At 34.6% G+C, this 22,373-nt stretch overlaps 1 protein-coding gene and 1 long non-coding RNA gene across 2 annotated transcripts in view; one reads left to right on the plus strand and one right to left on the minus strand.

Moving 5' to 3' along the window:
* LOC111657074 (SH3 domain-binding protein 4) overlaps positions 1–10,904 on the minus strand; it is a 38,838-nt gene extending 27,934 nt beyond the window's left edge. The window contains exon 1 of the mRNA XM_023409050.2: positions 10,705–10,904. The gene's annotated coding sequence lies outside the window, so the exon portion shown is untranslated. The remainder of the gene's footprint in view (positions 1–10,704) is intronic.
* Positions 10,905–11,398: 494 nt separating this feature from the next.
* The window catches only part of LOC147818965 (uncharacterized), a 12,227-nt gene continuing 1,252 nt past the window's right edge, over positions 11,399–22,373 (plus strand). Inside the window, exon 1 of the long non-coding RNA XR_015437434.1 lies at positions 11,399–11,701. This is a non-coding gene — a long non-coding RNA (uncharacterized LOC147818965). The remainder of the gene's footprint in view (positions 11,702–22,373) is intronic.

Below are 22,373 nucleotides of genomic sequence, written 5' to 3' on the forward strand. Positions count from 1 at the left end.
GTTGCACTGAACATGTTTGTTAGGACACATGCGATGTATCCTTGTGAGAGAGAATATAAACAGAACTGTGTTTGTTTACAAGAAAACTCCGCAGGGCACCTTTAAATAGCACTTTACATAATGCTGTGACAACAACACAAACCTCAGAAAAATGAATATTTCTGCACAATAAAGACAGACACACCATCCAGTTTAATATCTGGTTGTCATGTGATTCTGTTTTAGATTTTGAAATGAAAACAAAGCAGGCTTTCATTATGTGTGTTTTCTCACCACATGTGGAGTATACAGCAGTTAAACTGATCCCAGCCCTGCTTCACATCCACAGCCACAAACACGCAGAGTCGTCTGCTCCTGTTTCCAGAAAGGGAGAATCTTAGTGGCTGAGGAGCGTCGGCTGAACGAGCTCACGGCTCATCAGATAACGAGGGAAACCCAGGTGCCGTGTTCTCATGCAGCGGCTCAGTGAGAGATGTAAGAACGCAAACAGTCTCATACTGAGTCAACACTGCTGAGGCCTTGAGTGTTTGGGAACAAAGCCCCAGTATCTACGTCCTGGAGCGAGGCGGAGCCACGCTGCACGACACACAGTGACTGTCAGAGATGTGTTTCTGTGCATCTGCAGAGTCACACTCCAACATCACAACCACGCCTTCCAACATCAGCACTGAAATAAAATGCACATGTAAAGGGGCCCTGTGGCGTTTTCTTCTTCTTACATTCAGTGTCTAGATACTCAGATCAGAAGTGCCGAATGGTTTCCCTCCTTCAAAGTATCATTAAAGCCAATCTTGTATAATATTTTGATTATCTGTATTGTTTACATCCATGTTCACTTGTGTGCATTTGGTACAGACAAAACAGAGCCATGTAAAAAAAAAAAAAAACTCCCATCATAACGCTACTAAAGGACAACTAGAATCACCGCGTCACGGTTGTATCCCTCCGCCAACAAGTCAAGCTGCCGGAAATACGGTCACAGCCTCCTCCTCTGTTCCTGAGTTACAGCGTTTAATAATGTCCAGAAGTGTTTTCACAGAACATTATGATGTCACAGTGAAGTTGACGTACAACCAATTAGACATTTGTTGTTAAATCGTGGCATGAATAACATGAAGTCTTGAGTTATGGCCAAAATGGTGTTTTGTGAAGTCACCGTGACCTTTTACCTTTGACCTTTAGCGACCAAATTCTAATCATTTCATCCTTGACTCCATGTCGACAATTGTGGCAAATTTAAAGAAATTCCCGCACGGTTACTAAGATATTGTGTCCATGAGAATGGAACCAACAACCCCCGAAAACACGACGCCTCCAGACCCAGAACGAAAACAGAACATGGCACCTTTAAGATTAACGACTCATTTCATTGACGAGGGTACCTATGTATCATTTAAGGTGAATAACTCACTTCAAACAGTCCAAACCCCAAATATATTCAGTATACCTTCAGCTGGTTTCCTCTGTGGGAACATTTCCATTAATCAGGGAACTGTTTCTGAAACTTCTCCTGCACAATCAACAGAAGAAGAGTGTGTTCTGTTCTCACACACATCACATTAATCTCCTCCTCTGTGCATATGTTACCTTGTGTTGCTGCAGCCTTTACATTAATCAGACACCAGTCGGTTCAGGCCGTGTTGATATGGAAATGTTACTAGGTAAGACAAACATCTCGCTTGTTCGGAAGCGACACATTAAACTGACATCAGATTAATGTGTGGTGCACGTCTGAAAAAGGCCTTTACTTCTTGGTGGCAATTAAGCTCCAAACACAAACCTGAGCACAGCTTCATTCACACAGTCACCAGCAATGAGAGCCACTAAAAACAATATAAAGATCTGGTTGTTGTTGATGCCAAGAGCAACTGCAGCAGCAAAGCAAAGAAACAAAGAGAGAAACCTCTGCGTGTCTCTCGTCACACGATGACTGTGTTGTTGTGTCCTCATGTGAAAGTTACGTCTCCATCAATCCATCACCGGCCTAATTTTAGATGTGAAAATGGAAACAGGAATGGGATATTGGGACTTTCAGTTCCTGAGTTGGGTTCCTGCAGCTACTTGGCTGAAAACAGGCAGATTATATAAAAACAGAGAAAAGGCAGCAAATCCTCACTGAAGCTCGAACCAGCTAAAAAACATGTTGGTGGAGTAGGATTCCAACAAATAAGATAAAAAAAAAAGAGACATGGTGTCGCCTCTTTCACATGACGGTAATTCAGATAAAGAAACAAAAAAAACAAAGTGGACTGACCCTGTATGAGCTGCCAGCTCCACTGAGAGGACAGATCGCATCCCAGCCACAAACCATATTCATTATTTCACACTGTCAGAGCCGTCAGGACTCAGCTCCTGATAGCCCGAGGTTACAGCCTGAAAACCAGCTGCCTCATCTGAGACAAACCCACAAACATGTAGACTAAGACTTTTCAGAGCAGCTTTTTGTTGACGTGCAAACTCTCCTCACGGTGGTATGTTGCTGACCAGGGGCAATAAACTGTGCGTTGGGCTGCAAAAAACAAACACCTCTTGCTCCGTCAGTCAGTGCGTGTACATATTTACGAATGTTTATTCTAGATTCTACAGTTGTGGACACCGGTTTTGTTTGGTTTGTTTTCCCTCTTGAGAAACGGCTTCAGCTCTGTCAGCGCTGCAGCAGCTGCACACATCATTCATCCCTTTACTTCACAATATAAACATACCAAGGTGGAATGGCTGCAGGGATAAAGTGAGGAGGAATGCGAGGAATGTGTCGAGCTCCAAATGAAATCATGCATTATTCAAGCGAAGGAGGACGAAAGGAAAAATGTAGAACTTATCATTCTTTTGACGACAAAGAGACAAAGAGAAGGTTAGAGATCACGTTCGACTGTCATTCACGGCCTTTATCGGGAAATTCATTGGGCTGCTTTTCGTTGTTGCCAGTCTTGTCACGATTCTGAAAACAATGGCTTTTTACACACACACACACGCCTATCCCCCAACCACACCACCCATCCCACACACACACACACACACACACACACACACACACACTTCAACAAGACTAGATTGCAGCCGTGCTAGCAGTCAGCTGTGAGGCTGTAATCTTCTACACATCAGACGACCACATCAAGTTTTTTAAAACCCTGATCCGAGTCCTTGAATATCGACTATCCGCTGAAACCAAGACTAATCTGATACTCCTGATTGAAAACACTAAAGCTGACACACTTCAATTATTGATTTTATACAAATAAAAGTTTAACTGGGAGAATCTGACTCCTGATATTGACATTAATCAATCAGCTACACAGAAGACGAGTCAGTCTGTTGGAGTTGCTCAGACTGCAGGTGAACGACCTGCGTGTCCTTTAACCTGCTTAAAGCGCAATTTGAAACTAAAAAATGAGTCATTTCGAACAAACTTACAAATATGCAAAGTATTGCTTTGTCGAATAGAAAACCACCTCACATGAACGTGTAATATTTTTTTGCGATAAGTGAAATGAAAACACTTTTTATCCACATTTAAGTCACATGACATCCCTGATACGAGGCCGCTGCCAGATAAAGGGGGTTTCTGTCATTATTCCTTCGATTGAATATTACAACAGCTGCTGCGGTGGATGCAACCGTCCCGACACTTAGAAGATGCTGGAAATCTGTCGCCATATTTAACTGGAACGATATCGCGAGAGGAGAAAACGCAGCTTTACTTACATAACATCACTCAATGGAAACACAAGCCATTTGTAACGGAAAACTGCGACGGAAATGCAGCTGTTGGACATTGACAAACCGGGTTTGGACCTGATACTGATGTTTAGGGTCGACTCAGTACATCCTTACACACAATACAACTGAGGGATGACTGAACCTTTCTTATTCTTAACCTCCAGACTCATCGCCCACACCTCTGATTTGTTCAACAATTCAACACAAGCTTTGTAGGCGGGCGAAGGACAGGGGCGTTTATCTTCTTGCAACACCAGCTAGCTACCTCGCTACATCTCTGACAATTAGCCACAGAGACATTTTCACAGAAAAGCACGGATGAGATGGACACAGCCGTAACTCACTATTCAGAAATAACAACTCTTAAATCAGCACGTTTCTTTGATCATTGTGAAACCTGAACGTTAACATAAGATGCTAAGTTCACATACGAAACAAGCTACATACATCTCACAGAGGCTAACAGGAACTCAGTCTTAACTCTGAGAGGTGGAGCTTTTGACCTGTTGGTGAGGGTCACTAATGTCTGCAGGATTTATCCTCTGGGAACCATGAATGTCTCTAAAAAAAGAATCGTGGCAATCAATCTGAAAGTCACCTTATTTAACCTTTAACACTGCATCCCTTTCTCCATCAACCCTTGACCTCCAGACCAACAGACTCTCCGACAGACATTGACGACCCTTCAGCCACAGAGATAGCAGAGAGAGTAACACTTACACCTGTGATGGAGCTCTCGGTTAAAACGAACTGATAAAAGGTGTGTATCCGTCCTGATAACAGGTCGAGATGACTCACAGGCAACAGTGAACGCTCACTCCGGCATCCAGCTGATGCCAAGCATGAGGGAGGGTGAGGGATGGGGGTTGTTCGGGAAAGACTCCAGGATGACTCACCCCTGGTATAATGGCTGGCATGAGTGGTGGCCCTGGGCTCGGGGGGTAAAGGCGAGTGAGGTGGCGGCGGGTGGTTTGGCGGTGACCAGCTGCCAACCACCAGCCGTGCCCTCGCTGTCATAACTCGTGCTGTAATCAGCTGGAGCTGAGCTTCAGCGACACCGGGAGACGCACATTCACCCCTGGAGGGGAGGAGGGGTGGTGACGGTGGTGGGGGGTGGTGACGCTTATCTGGAATCACATGCATTCATTCAAACAATGAAGTCTATTCAGGTCCAGCTGCAGCCAAAGATCTGGCCCTCAGTGATGGAGGGATGGAGCAGGTTTTTACTCAGAGTGATGAAACAGATTCATACACTGAGGTCAAGCTCAGTCCAGCAAGTACGATGTCCGTGTTAAACACCGTTCACCTTCACGTTAATCAAATCTTCACCATGATCCAAAGTGTCGCTGCTGCTGCTGTTTTTACAGTAAACAGTAAAAAGACGGCTGGTAAACACTGAGGAGGAGACGCTTGTGTTGCGGATAAAGACTGCCAATAAAAACATGATGTGAACACATCAGATATTTTCTCTTCTGTGAAGATGTTAGTTTCTGTCGAAGGCACTGATTTCTTCTTTTGTGCAATAGAAAACTTACATCATGACATTTGTCTTAAAAGTGTCTTAAAATGATTTTAAAGACACTAACTTTTCTATTGAAGGATATTTCTGTCACACACTTACTTCAAGGATAAGTCTGATGATACAATAAACTTTTCTTATTGGCTGCGAAAAGATCAAAACCATCAATGAAGTGCTTCTACTAACAAGTGTCTGTGTGTGTATCCAGAGCCTGATATCTCTGTGCCAGAGCTCCATTGTTGTCCAGAGGCTATTAAAACACATCAGACATGTTCCTTCGTTATCATGAACACACACACACACACACACACACTGCAGTTTATTTTGACTGCTGCCTCAAATACTCACTACAGCACCAAATGTGGATTAATCCACCGCTGAAAATAGTCCCGAACAATTATACCATTTACTCCTGTGGAGTAACGTTTGTTAAAGAGCACAGTGAGCAGCTGTTTGGGCAAATTACTGAAACTATATATTTCTGTTCCTACTGAAAACGCAATGATAAAGATTTACATCTTCAGTTGGCACCAATGGGATTTGAGCTGAGAGCCACAGACAGAGGAGGGAAGTCAGAAACTATTGAGGCATACACTAACACATTGTTGCTTTTGGTCTTTTCATTGAGTTGATGAGCATAAAAAAATATATATAGAATATTTCAGGTTTATCCTCTAAGTTAAATCTGACATTTTGGGGAATACACTTACTGTTTTTATGCCGAGAGCTAGATGAGAAAATCAATACCTTTCTCGTTTTAAATATGAAGCTGGAGCCAGGATGCAACTAGCTTAGCTTAGCTTAGCATAAACACTGGAAGCAGGTGGAAACAGCTAGCATGGCCCCAAAGTTCAAAAATAAAAACCTACCAGAATCTCTGAAGCTCCATAATGAATTCAAGGTGTGGAAAAAGACCTTAAGACCCAAACGAACAAACATGCTAACCTCCCTCTCCATGGAAACCATGCTCCTTGGCAACTGAGCAAAATTTCATCCACTTTGGAAAACTGCAAGGTCTGGTTGAAAGCTCCAGGGAAAAAATAAAAAAGCTGTGTGTGTGTGTGTGTGTGTGTGTGTGTGTGTGTGTGTGTGTGTGTGTGTGTGTGTGTGTGTGTGTACCTTGAGTCTGGATGTTTCTGTCTGTCTCCTGTTTCAAAGGTCAACAGTGAAACTCCATGCTCTATTTCTGGTTTGTTATCAATGACACAATGGTCGCGGATTAGTTATCTCAGTCTGAATTTGAATAGATTTACACAGTGTCAACACATGAATGGAAACTAGATTCAGTGATGTAAAACACTGTGTACGCTTCAAAACAGCAAGGCGGCAACTAACCATCGTTTTCATTATCAATTAATCTGCCAATTATTTTTCCCACAGACCGAGGTGATGTCTTCAAACACTTTACACTCGAATGTGACAAAGAAAAACATGATCTCTTCACATTTTAGAGGCTTAAAATGACTAAAATAACCGTTTGAGTATCAAAATGTATTTTATAAAAGTCACGTGATTTATTGCCGATGTTTCAGCAACATTCAGAAACATCGGTGTGTCTCTTTTATGATCTAAAAATGTGTTATTCAAAGTCAATGACAGAATTAAATGTGTATAAAATCTTTTGTAATGGTATCACAGTTGTGATACTGTAGAACCATCTTTTAATCAATCTGGGACATTAGTCTTTGCTGCCATTAATTATTTCAAACTTCATTATTTAATTATGTTAAAAGAAAATATACGACAGAAACGTGTAATTACTGCTCATGTAATTGTTTCTTAATTAAAAAATAAATGCATCATTAGATGAGCATGAAAAGGACAAATTTTATTATAAAGTTAGAGCCTAAATGAAGGTTTATCTCTCATTTTCTCCCCCCTCCTTCCTTGTGTAACCCTCAGTGTGTGTGTTCAGCTGTACGTTGAGCGAGTCACGATCGCGGCGCCCGGCCCAGTGTGAGACGCTTTTAAATCAAACATACAGTGTCCATGTATTATTCAATAAGTAAATTATGTGAGAAGTAAACACATCTGTGGTTGTGATACCACATCCAAGCTACATCCAATCTATGAGAAACTGACTGCTGTTGTTGAGAGTGCTGGGAAATCACCCAGTTCATGACTTCTTATGAAAATATCAGATCCTCTTCTCATATCAAACAACCTTAGCTGCCTTTTTCAAATGTGCTTTTGTTTCAGAAACAACTGGTTTCCATTTATTTCAGTGCAATCTGAACTTCAACTTGCAATTATGCCTGTTTTATCTGATATTAACCCTGAAGTAACTAATATAAGAGATTTTTGTGGCCACTAGGAGGCAGCAGAAACAAGTTGTGAACACAACATTAACATATTATCTCATTTAAAGTTGATACGCTGAACTACTGCTTATTTCCACATCCAGCAGTTACAGATCAACATGATGCTTCATGTGTTACGGTCGCCAGTGTTCCCTCTCTTTTAGCTCTAGGTTAACTTTTTATTTTGTCCATCTGTTTGTGGTTTTCTACTATTTCTCATTCCTTATGTTGAAAAGCAAAAAGTACAAAATCATTCATCATTTTGAAAACACCCTGTTGTCATGAGTCTATAGCCGTGTTAGCAGCTCTGTTTACACTGGTACTTTGAGCTAAATGCTAATGCTAAGACACTAACAATGATGTTAACATCCTAATGTTTAGCAGGTACAAAGTTTAGCATGCTAACATTCGCTAACAAAACACCAAGTGCAGCTGAGGTTGATGGGGATTTCAACATTTTTGTGGGTATTTGGTTACAAAACCAGAGTACTGCACGAATTAAAGCAGGTATTTGTAAGTTTTCAGCTTCAGCCATCTTTGTGTTTATAATACAAGAGGTTATGATACGTCTTCAGGGCAGACTGAAGGCTGCAGTGAGTCGCTATCAGAAAGACAAGACGGGCCGGGGCTAGCTGGTTAGCATGCTAACTTCAGCAGAAGAAAAGAAGTGATAGAAACAAGAGTTAATATTGGTGTTTGTTTCCACCTCTGGAGACAGATGTTGGTGAGTAAAGGAATGAAGTTTGATGCTGACCTCACATTTATTCTAGACTGGTAACTAAACAGCTGCTAATGCTAACGTAACATTAAAGGTGCTAAACTTTAAGTCAGAGGATCACTTAAGTTACTGAAGTTCATATGGAGGGGAACACGAATGTGTGGGTCATATGTCACGGTAATCCATCCAGTATTTGAGACCACACTGCCATGCCTCAAGCCTCCAACAGAGCAGGAGCTCAAGCACAGGTTGTAAACAAGCTCCCAGTTTAACCTGAAAGGTGCATAATAATCCAAAACTGCACAGGAAAACTGTGAGAGCAAAGTTACAGCAGGTCAAAGTTGAAGCAGGAAGTAAACTGTGATGGATGTTGACAAAAGACAAATTTTTACATTTTAACGCTCACATTTGTTTTCTCTTACAGATAATTTTGTTTAGCTCAAAGGTCTGGGCTCGGTTTGAATCCTGACTGTCTGAAAGCTTGCGATGAATAACAGTTTCACTGGTGTCGCAATAAAGTGGTATTGACACACAAACCGCGGTCAAAACTATGAATATGAGTCAGGATATTTCTTTCAAAATAAAAGTGGCCTCAAAGGGCCAAGTTTTACCGAGGGGAACAAACCCAGCAGGTCGCTGTCAGATATCGACTAAACCACTTAACGTGGTATGTGTGGAGAACAGCGGGTCAGCTTAGAGAAGAGGAGGAGGAAAAAGTCAGGAGACTTGGCCTCAGCATGTTAACAGCTTTTCTCTCCTCTGCTGCTGCTGCTGGGAAACACATGAAGGATCAGCAACAACTGTTACTGAGTGATTCTCACTTTGTAGACGATCAATTCAAACACAACACACTCGTCTTCATGGGGTCTGTAGTCATGTGGTACAGGACCCATAATCCACTCTGATAAAAGGACTCTATCACTTACATATAGTTTATACTCTGTCTTTGTCATATTTTAAACTTTATTGTAATAAATGTTTTATAGGCTGATTTTTATGTTATTCATCCTTACTTTTCTTCATTATAAATGACATTATTAAATTCAAAGTGTAATTATAGTATTTATTGCTTTGTCTAAATTGTTTTCCATTCATTTTATGTAACTTCAGTTATCTATTTTTGTCTTTATTGTATTTAATGTTGTTCAAATGCATTTCTCAGTCATATATTTAGCACTTCAAGATGCCTGTGTTATGGTGCCATACAAATAAACCTGCCTTTCCTAACCTTAAGTCAAATTAAATACTTATGTTGTATCTGTGTTTTTACCTGTAATTATTTTTTGTAATTATATTTCCATTGAATTTAGTTTAAAAAAAGATTTTTAAAATGTGACTTTTGTTCAAGTATAATAAAATATAATAGCTCTTTTTTTTTTAAAATAACATAATTTGAAGCACACTTGGCAAAAATAGGCACTTTTTAACCTTTAAAATGAAACATAAGAACCTGAATAATGAATAATGTTCTGTAAAGTTTATCAGAGCCCAATGTGACGTCTTTAAATGTCTTGCTTTGTCTCACCATGATTCAGTTTACTGTCATTAAAAGCCAGAAAAGTATCAAATATTCACATTTACGAAGCCGATTGATTTTCTGTCAATCAGCTAATCCATTCACTAATCATTCCTAGCTCTAATCTTCATCCTCCCTCCTCTTCCTCCTTTGTATTTCCTCTGGCTGCAGGCTTCCACTCACACTCCCACAGTCTCAGTCTGAAATCTTCTGTGGCCCTGTTTCCTGAACGCAGCAGCAGCAGCAGCCTGTAGCTACTGTGGTGGTGATGAAGATTAAGACGATGATGATGATGATGATGATGATGATGAGTGGTGTTAAATCCTCACTTGAAATCAGTGTTGTGTTATTTAATGCCATGGCAACCAGGCAACCACAGTCCCACTCCAGCTACAGCCAGAGACCGTTACACCGTGTTCGGCGGCGGCAGCAGCGGCGGCGGCGGCCGAACACGGTGACACTGAACGGACCCGCTCAATATGTGACATTAACCACAGCTTCACGTCTCTCACACGTAAACCGCGTTCACAGAAGACTTTTGATGACATCAGAGAAGAAGAAGAGAAGCCGCTGTTAATCACACACAGCCGTTACTGTAGTTTTTACTGCAGGTACAGTTAGACCCGCGGACTGTGTCTCTGTGGGACTTGGAGCGGTCCAACAAAAGCAGCGAGACACGAAGAGAAAAAAAAAAGAGACAAAACGAAGCTCAACACTTCCTCTCTGTTCACATTACACACTTAAAAAACACATCGGGAATCCAACCCGGAGCAGTTTGGTGTCGACTAACCGTCGTTTTCTCCCCTCACAGTCCCGCAAATATGTGACACTGTGGCCAGAAAGTAAGAAAAAAAAAAGTTGGAGGCTTCAGGATTTAGGCGGAGCTGCTCCAACACTGACGGAGAAGAAGAAGAAGAAGAAGGTGGCAGCTTACCTGGAGGAGGAGAAGAAGAAGAAGTCTTGTTTTGTCCCATGAAGAAAGCGAGTCAGTTTCCCCGTCGAGCTCCCTCCTGGATGTGTGTGTGTGAGTATGTGTGTGTGTGAGTGTGTGTGTGTGTGTGTGTGTGTGTCAGTGTGTGTGTGAGTGAGTGAGAGAGTGTGTGTGTGTGTGTGTGTGTGTGTGTGTGCGGATCCACCGTGTCCTCCTCCTGGAGGAGAGCAGCCGAGCTCCGGCTGATGTCACCGGGACAGGGAGGGGCCTCACCGGGACACATTTCCATAAGGACATGATGTCACTTCACTGGTTCAAACGACTCTGACTCCACACACAGAAGAAGCCCGGGTTAAATACAGGGAAATACGTTTAATTATCACGGACTAATGGTGAAGGATCTGTGGGACCAGACTCTCACACAGGGCAACAGCTCCCCCAGAAATACACAACCAGACTGATAAACTCACAGCAGCTGCACGGAGTATAACTAAATACATTTAGCTAGAGTTTAGAGTTAGGGTACTTTTATTTTATTTAACTCATGTTGTTCTACTTCTACTTCACAACAGTTCAGAGCGAAATTTTTACATTGAAATACATATAGTTTATAAAGTTTATAAATCCTTTATGGCTTGTTGCAAAAAACAGAGGTTTGGATTCTTCATCATGTTTCATAAGTCTATGAATTATTTGAGGCACAAATAGGTAATATTATCTGATATTTTACAAAACATATCACATTCTTAAAAAAGTAAAATCTGACAAGTTGAGCTTACTTTTAAAATAAAATAGGAAACTAAAGAAAAGTAATGCATTCACTTGCATTCACAAAACAATCTGTTTTATTTTTTGTTTTTCTCAAAGCTTCCATAGTTTCCTTTCCATCCCTTTGGACTGCGAGAGGAACCTGGAAAGAAACCACACAGGCACAGGGCGAACATGCAACTCCACACAAAAAGGGCCAAAGCCGGGGGCCCAAACCCAGAACCTTCTCACTGTAAGACTACAGTTCTAACCATTGTACCACCATGATACCCCATAAAAAAGTCATAGTACAGTAGGGCATAAAAACATCATAGAAGCATAAAAATGTAATTCATGAAAACATATTAGTATAATGAGACCGAAAAGTAAAAAAAAAAATCATAATTATAAAATTGTAAAAATTATAATATGATATATAAACACCATAGTATAATGAGGCATAATTACGTGAAAACCTTCATAGTATAATGAGGCATAAAAAGCCATTTTATAAGCAAAGCGAGAACAAGAAAAGGAGCAGGAATAAAACTCAGAACCTTCTCACTGAGAAACAACAGCTCTATCCACTACAGCAACATACTGTTCCATGTAAACTTCATACTAGAGTGAGCAATAAAAACATCGTAATATATTTAGGTATCAAAAGTCATAATATGATGATACATAAAAATGTAAAAAAAAAAAATATTCATAGTATAATAAGGCATGAAAAGTCATAATATAGTAAGGCATAAAAAGTAATTGTTTTAGCAAAGGAGAGATACGTCATAGTATATTAAGAAATAAATAGGTCAAAAACGTCATAGTATAGTAAGGGATAAGAACATCAAAAAACTTCATGATATACTAAGGTATAAAAATACATGACTATGTGACAGTATAGTAAGAAATAAAAATGTCAAAAATCATCATAGGATTTTAAAACATAAAAACATCATAGTAAAGTAAGGCATAAAAATGTAATAAAATATCATAGTATAATGAGGCATAAAAATGCATGAGAATGTCACAGTAAATTAAGAAATAAAAATGTCAAACACCATCATACAAAGAGTCATAGTATAGTAAGGTGTAAAAATGTCATACTATAGTAAGGCATAAAAATGTCAAAAAACATCATAGTATAATAAGGCATAAAAACGTAAAAAAAACGTCATACTATAATGAGGCATAAAAACATCATAGTATAATAAGGCATAAAAAGGTAATAGTATAATAAGGCATAAAAACGTCAAAAAACGTCAAAAAAAGGTCATAATATAATAAGGCATAAAAACGTAATAGGATAATAAAGCATAAAAACGTAATAATACGCCATAATGTAATATGGCACTAAAATGTCAAAAAATGTCATAGTATGATGAAGCATAAGAACATCATAGTATACTGAGGCATGAAATCGTCAAAACGTCATAGTATAGTAAGGCATAAAAACATCAAAAAATGTCATAGTATAGTAAGGCATAAAGACATCAAAAAACGTCATAGTATAGTAAGGCATAAAAACGTCATAGTATAGTAAGGCATAAAACATCGAAAAACTTCATAGTATAATAAGGCATAAAAATGTCATAGTATAATAATGCATAAAAACGTAATAATACGCCATGATACAATAAGGCATAAAAATGTCAAAAAAAGTCATAGAATAATGAAGCATAAAGATGTCAAAAATTTTCATGATAAAATGAGGCATAAAAGCGTCAAAAAACGTCATAGTATAGTAAGGCATTAAAATGTCATAGTATAATAAGGCATAAAAACGTCATAGTATAATAAGGCATGAAAACATCAAAAAACGTCATAGTATAATGAGGCATAAAAACGTCATAGTATAATAAGGCATAAAAACATCAAAAAACGTCATAGTATAGGAAGGCATAAAAAAGTCAAAAAATGGCATACTATAATGAGGCATGAAAACGTCATAGTATAATGAGGCATAAAAACATCAAAAAACGTCATAGTATAGTAAGGCACAAAAAAGTCAAAAAATAACATACTATAATGAGGCAGGAAAACGTCATAGTATAATGAGGCATAAAAACATAAAAAAAATGTCATAGTATAGTAAGGCATAAAAACGTCAAAAAACGTCATAGAATAATAAAGCATAAAACGTCAAAAAATGTCATAGTATAATGAGGCATCAAAATGTCAAAAAACGTCATAGTATAGTAAGGCATAAAAACGTCATAGTATAATAAGGCATGAAAACATCAAAAAACGTCATAGTATAGTAAGACATAAAATGTCAAAAACTGTCATAGTATAATAAGGCTTAAAAACATAAAAAAAACGTCATAGTATGATAAAGTATAAAAACGTCATAGTATAATAAGGCATAAGAACGTAATAATACGCCATAATGTAATAGGGCACTTAAACGTCAAAAAATGTCATAGTATGATAAAGCATAAGAACATCATAGTGTACTAAGGCATAAAATCGTCAAAACATCTCATAATATAGTAAGGTAGAAAAATGTCAAAAAACGTCATAGTATAGTAAGGCATAAAAACATAAAAAAATGTCATAGAATAATGAAGCATAAAACGTCAAAAAATGTCATAGTATAATGAGGCATAAAAATTTCAAAAACGTCATAGTATAATAAGGCATAGAAATATCAAAAAGCGTCATAGTATAATGAGGCATAAAAATTTCAAAAACATCATAGTATAATAAGGCATAGAAATATCAAAAAACGTCATAGTATAATGAGGCATAAAAACGTCAAAAAACGTCAAAAAAAGGTCATAGTATAATAAGGCATAAAAACGTAATAATACGCCATAATGTAATATGGCACTAAAATGTCAAAAAATGTCATAGTATGATGAAGCATAAGAACATCATAGTATACTAAGGCATAAAATCGTCAAAACATTTCATAGTATAGTAAGGCATGAATACATCAAAAAACGTCATAGCATAGTACGGCATAAAAACATCAAAAAACATCAAAGTATAATAAGGCATAAAAACGTCATAGTATAGTAAGGCATAAAAACATCAAAAAATGCCATAGTATAGCAAGGGATAAAATGTCAAAAAGCTTCATAGTATAATGAGGCATAAAAATGTCATAGTATAATAAGGCATAAAGCATCAAAAAACGTCATAGAATAATAAAGCATAAAACGTCAAAAAATGTCATAGTATAATGAGGCATCAAAATGTCAAAAAACGTCATAGTATAGTAAGGCATAAAAACGTCATAGTATAATAAGGCATGAAAACATCAAAAAACGTCATAGTATAGTAAGACATAAAATGTCAAAAACTGTCATAGTATAATAAGGCTTAAAAACGTCATATTGTAGTAAGGCATAAAAACATCAAAAAACTTCATAGTATAATAAGGCATAAAAACATCAAAAAACGTCATAGTATAGTAAAGCATAAAAAAGTTAAAAAATGGCATACTATAATGAGGCATGAAAACGTCATAGTATAATAAGGCATAAAAACATAAAAAAAACGTCATAGTATGATAAAGTAAAAAAACATCATAGTATAATAAGGCATAAGAACGTAATAATACGCCATAATGTAATAGGGCACTTAAACGTCAAAAAATGTCATAGTATGATAAAGCATAAGAACATCATAGTGTACTAAGGCATAAAATCGTCAAAACATCTCATAATATAGTAAGGTAGTAAAATGTCAAAAAGCGTCATAGTATAGTAAGGCATAAAAACATCAAAAAATGGCATACTATAATGAGGCATGAAAACGTCATAGTATAATAAGGCATAAATACGTTGAAAAACATCATAGTATAATGAGGCCTAAAAACATTAAAAAATGTCATAGAATAATAAAGCATAAAACGTCAAAAAATGTCATAGTATAATGAGGCATAAAAATGTCAAAAAACGCCATAGTATAATAAAGCATAAAACGACAAAAAACGTCATAGTATAATGAGGCATAAAAATGTCAAAAAACGTCATAGTATAATAAGGTATAGAAATATCAAAAAACGTCATAGTATAATAAGGCATAAAAACATCAAAAAACGTCATAGTATAGTAAGGCATAAAACGTCAAAAAACGTCATAGTATAATAAGGCATAAAAACTTAATAATACGCCATAATACAATAAAGCATAAAAATGTCAAAAACGTCATAGAATAATGAGGCATAAAAACGTCATAGTATAATAAGGCATGAAAACATCAAAAAACGTCATAGTATAATGAGGCATAAAAACGTCATCGTATAATAAGGCATAAAAACGTCATAGTATAATAAGGCATGAAAACATCAAAAAACGTCATAGTATAGTAATACATAAAATGTCAAAAACTGTCATAGTATGATAAGGCTTAAAAATGTCATATTGTAGTAAGGCATAAAAACATCAAAAAACTTCATAGTATAATGAGGCATAAAAACGTCATAGTATAATAAGGCATAAAAACATCAAAAAACGTCATAGTATAGTAAAGCATAAAAAAGTAAAAAAATGGCATACTATAATGAGGCATGACAACGTCATAGTATAATGAGGCATAAAAACATAAAAAAAACCGTCATAGTATAGTAAGGCATAAAAACGTCAAAAAATGTCATAGTATAATAAAGCATAAAAACGTTAAAAAACGTCATACTATATTTAGGCATGAAAACGTCAAAAAACGTCATAAAATAATAAAGCATAAAACGTCAAAAAATTTCATAGTATAATGAGGCATCAAAATGTCAAAAAACGCCATAGTATAGTAAGGCATAAAAACGTCAAAAAACGTCATAGAATAATAAAGCATAAAACGTCAAAAAATTCATAGTATAGTAAGGCATAAAAACGTCAAAAAACATCATAGAATAATAAAGCATAAAACGTCAATAAATTTCATAATATAATGAGGCATCAAAATATCAAAAAACGTCATAGTATAGTAAGGCATAAAAACATAAAAAAAACATCATAGTATGATAAAGTGTAAAAACGTCATAGTATAATAAGGCATAAGAACGTAATAATACGCCATAATGTAATAGGGCACTTAAACGTCAAAAAATGTCATAGTATGATAAAGCATAAGAACATCATAATGTACTAAGGCATAAAATCGTCAAAACATCTCATAATATAGTAAGGTAGAAAAATGTCAAAAAACGTCATAGTATAGTAAGGCATAAAAACATAAAAAAATGTCATAGAATAATGAAGCATAAAACGTCAAAAAATGTCATAGTATAATGAGGCATAAAAATTTCAAAAACGTCATAGTATAATAAGGCATAAAAACATCAAAAAACTTCATAATATAATGAGGCATAAAAACGTCATAGTATATTAAGGCATAAAAACATCAAAAAATGTCATAGTATAGTAAGACATAAAAAAGTCAAAAAATGGCATACTATAATGAGGCATGAAAACGTCATAGTATAATGAGGCATAAAAACAAAAAAATGTCATAGTATAAGTAAGGCATAAAAACGTCAAAAAACGTCATAGAATAATAAAGCATAAAACGTCATAGTATAGTTAGGCATAAAAACATCAAAAATCGTCATAGTATAGTAAGGCATAAAAATGTCATAGTATAATAAGGCATAAAAACATCAAAAAACGCCATAGTATAGTAAGGCATAAAACGTCAAAAAACTTCATAGTATAATGAGGCCTAAAAATGTCATAGTATAATAAGGCATAAAAACATCAAAAAACGTCATAGTATAGTAAGGCATAAAGCATCAAAAAACGTAAAAGTATAATAATGCATAAAAACGTAATAATACGCCATAATACAATAAGGCATAAAAATGTCAAAAACTGTCATAGTATAATAAGGCTTAAAAACGTCATATTTTCATGATAAAATGAGGCATAAAAACGTCAAAAAACGTCATAGTATAGTAAGGCATTAAAACGTCATAGTATAATAAGGCATAAAAGAGTCATAGTATAATAAGGCATGAAAACATCAAAAAACGTCATATTATAGTAAGGCATAAAAAAGTCAAAAATGGCATACTATAATGAGGCATGAAAACGTCACAGTATAATGAGGCATAAAACGTCAAAAAATGTCATAGTATAGTAAGGCATAAAAACGTCAAAAAACGTCATAGTATAGTAAGGCATAAAAACGTCAAAAAATGTCATAGTATAATGAGGCATCAAAATGTCAAAAAACGTCATAGTATAGTAAGGCATAAAAACGTCATAGTATAATAAGGCATGAAAACATCAAAAAACGTCATATTATAGTAAGGCATAAAATGTCAAAAACTGTCATAGTATAATAAGGCTTAAAAATGTCATATTGTAGTAAGGCATAAAAACATCAAAAAACGTCATAGTATAGTAAGGCATAAAAAAGTCAAAAAATGGCATACTATAATGAGGCATGAAAACGTCATAGTATAATGAGGCATAAAAACGTCAAAAAACGTCATAGAATAATAAAGCATAAAACGTCAAAAAATGTCATAGTATAATGAGGCATCAAAATGTCAAAAAACGTCATATTATAGTAAGGCATAAAATGTCAAAAACTGTCATAGTATAATAAGGCTTAAAAATGTCATATTGTAGAAAGGCATAAAAACGTCAAAAAACGTCATAGTATAGTAAGGCATAAAAACGTCAAAAAATGTCATAGTATAATGAGTCATCAAAATGTCATAGTAGAATAAAACATACAAACGTCATAGTATAATAAGGCATAAAAACTTCAAAAAACGTCATAGTATAATAAGGCATAAAAATGTCAAAAAACGTCATAGTATAGTAAGGCATCAAAACGTCATAGTATAATAAGGAATAAAAATGTCAAAAAACGTCATAGTATAGTAAGGCATAAAAACATAAAAAAACGTCATAGTATAGTAAGGCATAAAAACGTCAAAAAACGTCATAGAATAATAAAGCATAAAACGTCAAAAAATGTCATAGTATAACGAGGCATCAAAATGTCAAAAAACGTCGTAGTATAGTAAGGCATAAAAACGTCATAGTATAGTAAGGCATAAAAACATCAAAAAAACGTCATAGTGTGATAAAGTATAAAAACGTCATAGTATAATAAGGCATAAAAACATCAAAAAACACCATAGTATAGTAAGGCATAAAACGTCAAAAAACTTCATATTATAATGAGGCATAAAAACGTCATAGTATAATAAGGCATAAACACATCAAAAAACTTCACAGTATAATAATGCATAAAAACGTAATAATACGCCATAATACAAGAAGGCATAAAAATGTCAAAAAACGTCATAGAATAATGAAGCATAAAGATGTCAAAAATGTTCATGATAAAATGAGGCATAAAAACGTCAAAAAACGTCATAGTATAGTAAGGCATAAAAACGTCATAGTATAATAAGACATAAAAACGTCATAGTATAATAAGGAATAAAGATATCAAAAAACGTCATTGTATAGTAAGGCATAAAAACGTCATAGTATAATAAGACATAAAAACGTCATAGAATAATAAGGCATAAAAACATCAAAAAACGTCATAGTATAGTAAGGCATAAAAACATCAAAAAACGTCATAGTATAATAAGGCATAAAAATGTCATAGTATAATAAAGCATAAAACGTCAAAAAATGTCATAGTATAATGAGTCATCAAAATGTCAAAAAATGTCATAGTATAGTAAGGCATAAAATGTCAAAAAACGTCATAGTATAGTAAGGCATCGAAACGTCATAGTATAATAAGGCATAAAAACATCAAAAAACGCCATAGTATAATAAGGCATAAAACGTCAAAAAACGTCATAGTATAATAAGGCATAAAAATGTCATAGTATAATAAAACATACAAACGTCATAGTATAATAAGGCATAAAAACTTCAAAAAACGTCATAGTATAATAAGGCATAAAAATGTCAAAAAACGTCAAAGTATAGTAAGGCATAAAAACATCAAAAAACGTCATAGTATAATAAGGCATAAAAATGTCAAAAAACGTCATAGTATAGTAAGGCATCAAAACGTCATAGTATAATAAGGAATAAAAACGTCAAAAAATGTCATAGTATAATGAGGCATCAAAATGTCAAAAAACGTCATAGTATAGTAAGGCATAAAAACGTCAAAAAATGTCATAGTATAATGAGGCATCAAAATGTCAAAAAACGTCATAGTATAGTAAGGCATAAAAACGTCAAAAAATGTCATAGTATAATGAGGCATCAAAATGTCAAAAAACGTCATAGTATAATAAGGTTTAAAAACGTCATATTGTAGTAAGGCATAAAAACATCAAAAAACTTCATAATATAATGAGGCATAAAAACGTCATAGTATAATAAGGCATAAAAACATCAAAAAACGTCATAGTATAGTATGGCATAAAAAAGTCAAAAAATGGCATACTATAATGAGGCATGAAAACATCATAGTATAATGAGGCATAAAACATTAAAAAAATGTCATAGTATAATGAGGCATCAAAATGTCAAAAAACGTCATAGAATAATAAAGCATAAAACGTCAAAAAATGTCATAGTATAATGAGTCATCAAAATGTCAAAAAATGTCATAGTATAGTAAGGCATAAAAAGTCAAAAAATGTCATAGTATAATGAGGCATGAAAACGTCATAGTATAATGAGGCATAAAAACATCAAAAAACGTCATAGTATAGTAAGGCATAAAGCATCAAAAAACTTAAAAGTATAATAATGCATAAAAACGTAATAATACGCCATAATACAATAAGGCATAAAAATGTCAAAAAACGTCATAGAATAATGAAGCATAAAGATGTCAAATATTTTCATGATAAAATGAGGCATAAAAACGTCAAAAAACGTCATAGTATAGTAAGGCATTAAAACGTCATTTTATAATAAGGCATAAAAACGTCATAGTATAATAAGGCATGAAAACATCAAAAAACTTCATAGTATAGTAAGGCATAAAATGTCAAAAACTGTCATAGTATAATAAGGCTTAAAAACGTCATATTGTAGTAAGGCATAAAAACGTCGAAAAACGTCATAGTATAGTAAGGCATAAAAAAGTCAAAGTATGGCATACTATAATGCGTCATGAAAACGTCAAAGTATAGTAAGGCCTAAAAACATAATAATACGCCATATTACAATAAGGCATAAAAACGAAAAACATCAAAAAACACCATAGTATAATAAAGCATAAAACGTAAAAAAAAGTCATAGTATAATGAGGCATCAAAATGTCAAAAAAAGTCATAGTATAGTAAGGCATAAAAACGTCATAGTATAGTAAGTCATGAAAACATCATAGTATAGTAAGGTATAAAATGTTATAAAAACGTCATTGTATAATAAGGCATAAAAACGTCATAGTATAGTAAGGCATAAAAACATCATAAAAACTTCATAGTATAGTAAGTCATAAAAACGTCATAGTATGGTAAGTCATAAAAACTTTATAGTATAGTAAGGCATAAAAAGTCATAAAAAACGTCATAGTATAGTAAGGTATAAAAAGTCATAAAAACCTCATAGTATAATAAGTCATAAAAACGTAATAGTAGAGTAAGGCATAAGAAGTCATAAAAATGTCATAGTATAGTGAGGCATAAAAAGTCATAAAAAACGTCATATAAACATCATAGTATAGTAAGGCATAAAAATGTCATAAAAACGTCATAGTATAGTATGGTATAAGAAGTCATAGTATAGTAAGGAATAAAAAGTCATAAAAACTTCATAGTATAGTAAGTCATAAAAACGTCATAGTATAATAAGTCATAAAAACGTCATAGTATAGTAAGGCCTAAGAAGTCAGGAAAATGTCATAGTATTGTAAGGCATAAAAAGTCATAAAAAACGTCATAGTATAGTAAGTCATAAAAACGTCATAGTATACTAAGTCAGAAAAAGTCATAAAAACATCATAGTATAGTAAGGTACAAAATGTCATAAAAACGTCATAGTATAGTAAGGTATAAAAAGTCATAAAAATGTCATAGTATAGTAAGGCATAAAATGTCATAAAAACATCATAGTATAGTAAGGAATAAAAAGTCATAAAAACGTCATAGTATAGAAATCCAAAAAACGTCATAGTATAGTAAGGCATAAAAAAGTCAAAAAATGGCATACTATAATGAGGCATGAAAACGTCATAGTATAATGAGGCATAAAAACATAAAAAAACGTCATAGTATAGTAAGGCATAAAAACGTCAAAAAACGTCATAGAATAATAAAGCATAAAACGTCAAAAAATGTCATAGTATAACGAGGCATCAAAATGTCAAAAAACGTCATAGTATAGTAAGGCATAAAAACGTCATAGTATAATAAGGAATAAAGATGTCAAAAAACGTCATTGTATAGTAAGGCATAAAAACGTCATAGTATAATAAGACATAAAAACGTTATAGTATAATAAGGCATGAAAACATCAAAAAACGTCATAGTATAGTTAGGCATAAAAACGTAAAAAAAACGCCATAGGATAATGAGGCATAAAAATGTCATAGTATAGTAAGGCATAAAATCGTCAAACGTCATAGTATAGTAAGGCATAAAAATGTCATATTATAGTAAGGCATTAAAATGTCATAAAACGTCATAGTATAATAAGGCATTAAAACGTCAAAAAACGTCATAGTATAGGAAGGCATAAAAACGTCAAAAAACTTCATATCATAGTAAGGCATTAAAATGTCATAGTATAATAAGGAATAAAAATGTCAAAAAACGTCATAGTATAATAAGGCATAAAAACATCAAAAAACGCCATAGTATAATAAGGCATAAAACGTCAAAAAACTTCATAGTATAATGAGGCATAAAAATGTCATAGTATAATAAGGCATAAAAACATCAAAAAACGTCATAGTATAGTAAGGCATAAAGCATGAAAAAACTTCATAGTATAATAATGCATAAAAACGTAATAATATGCCATAATACAATAAGG

This window comes from Seriola lalandi, unplaced genomic scaffold (genome assembly GCF_002814215.2).
Source record: "Seriola lalandi dorsalis isolate HSWRI2012SDOR001 ecotype SW California unplaced genomic scaffold, Sedor1 jcf7180002054382, whole genome shotgun sequence".
NCBI classification, from domain to species: Eukaryota; Metazoa; Chordata; class Actinopteri; order Carangiformes; family Carangidae; genus Seriola; species Seriola lalandi.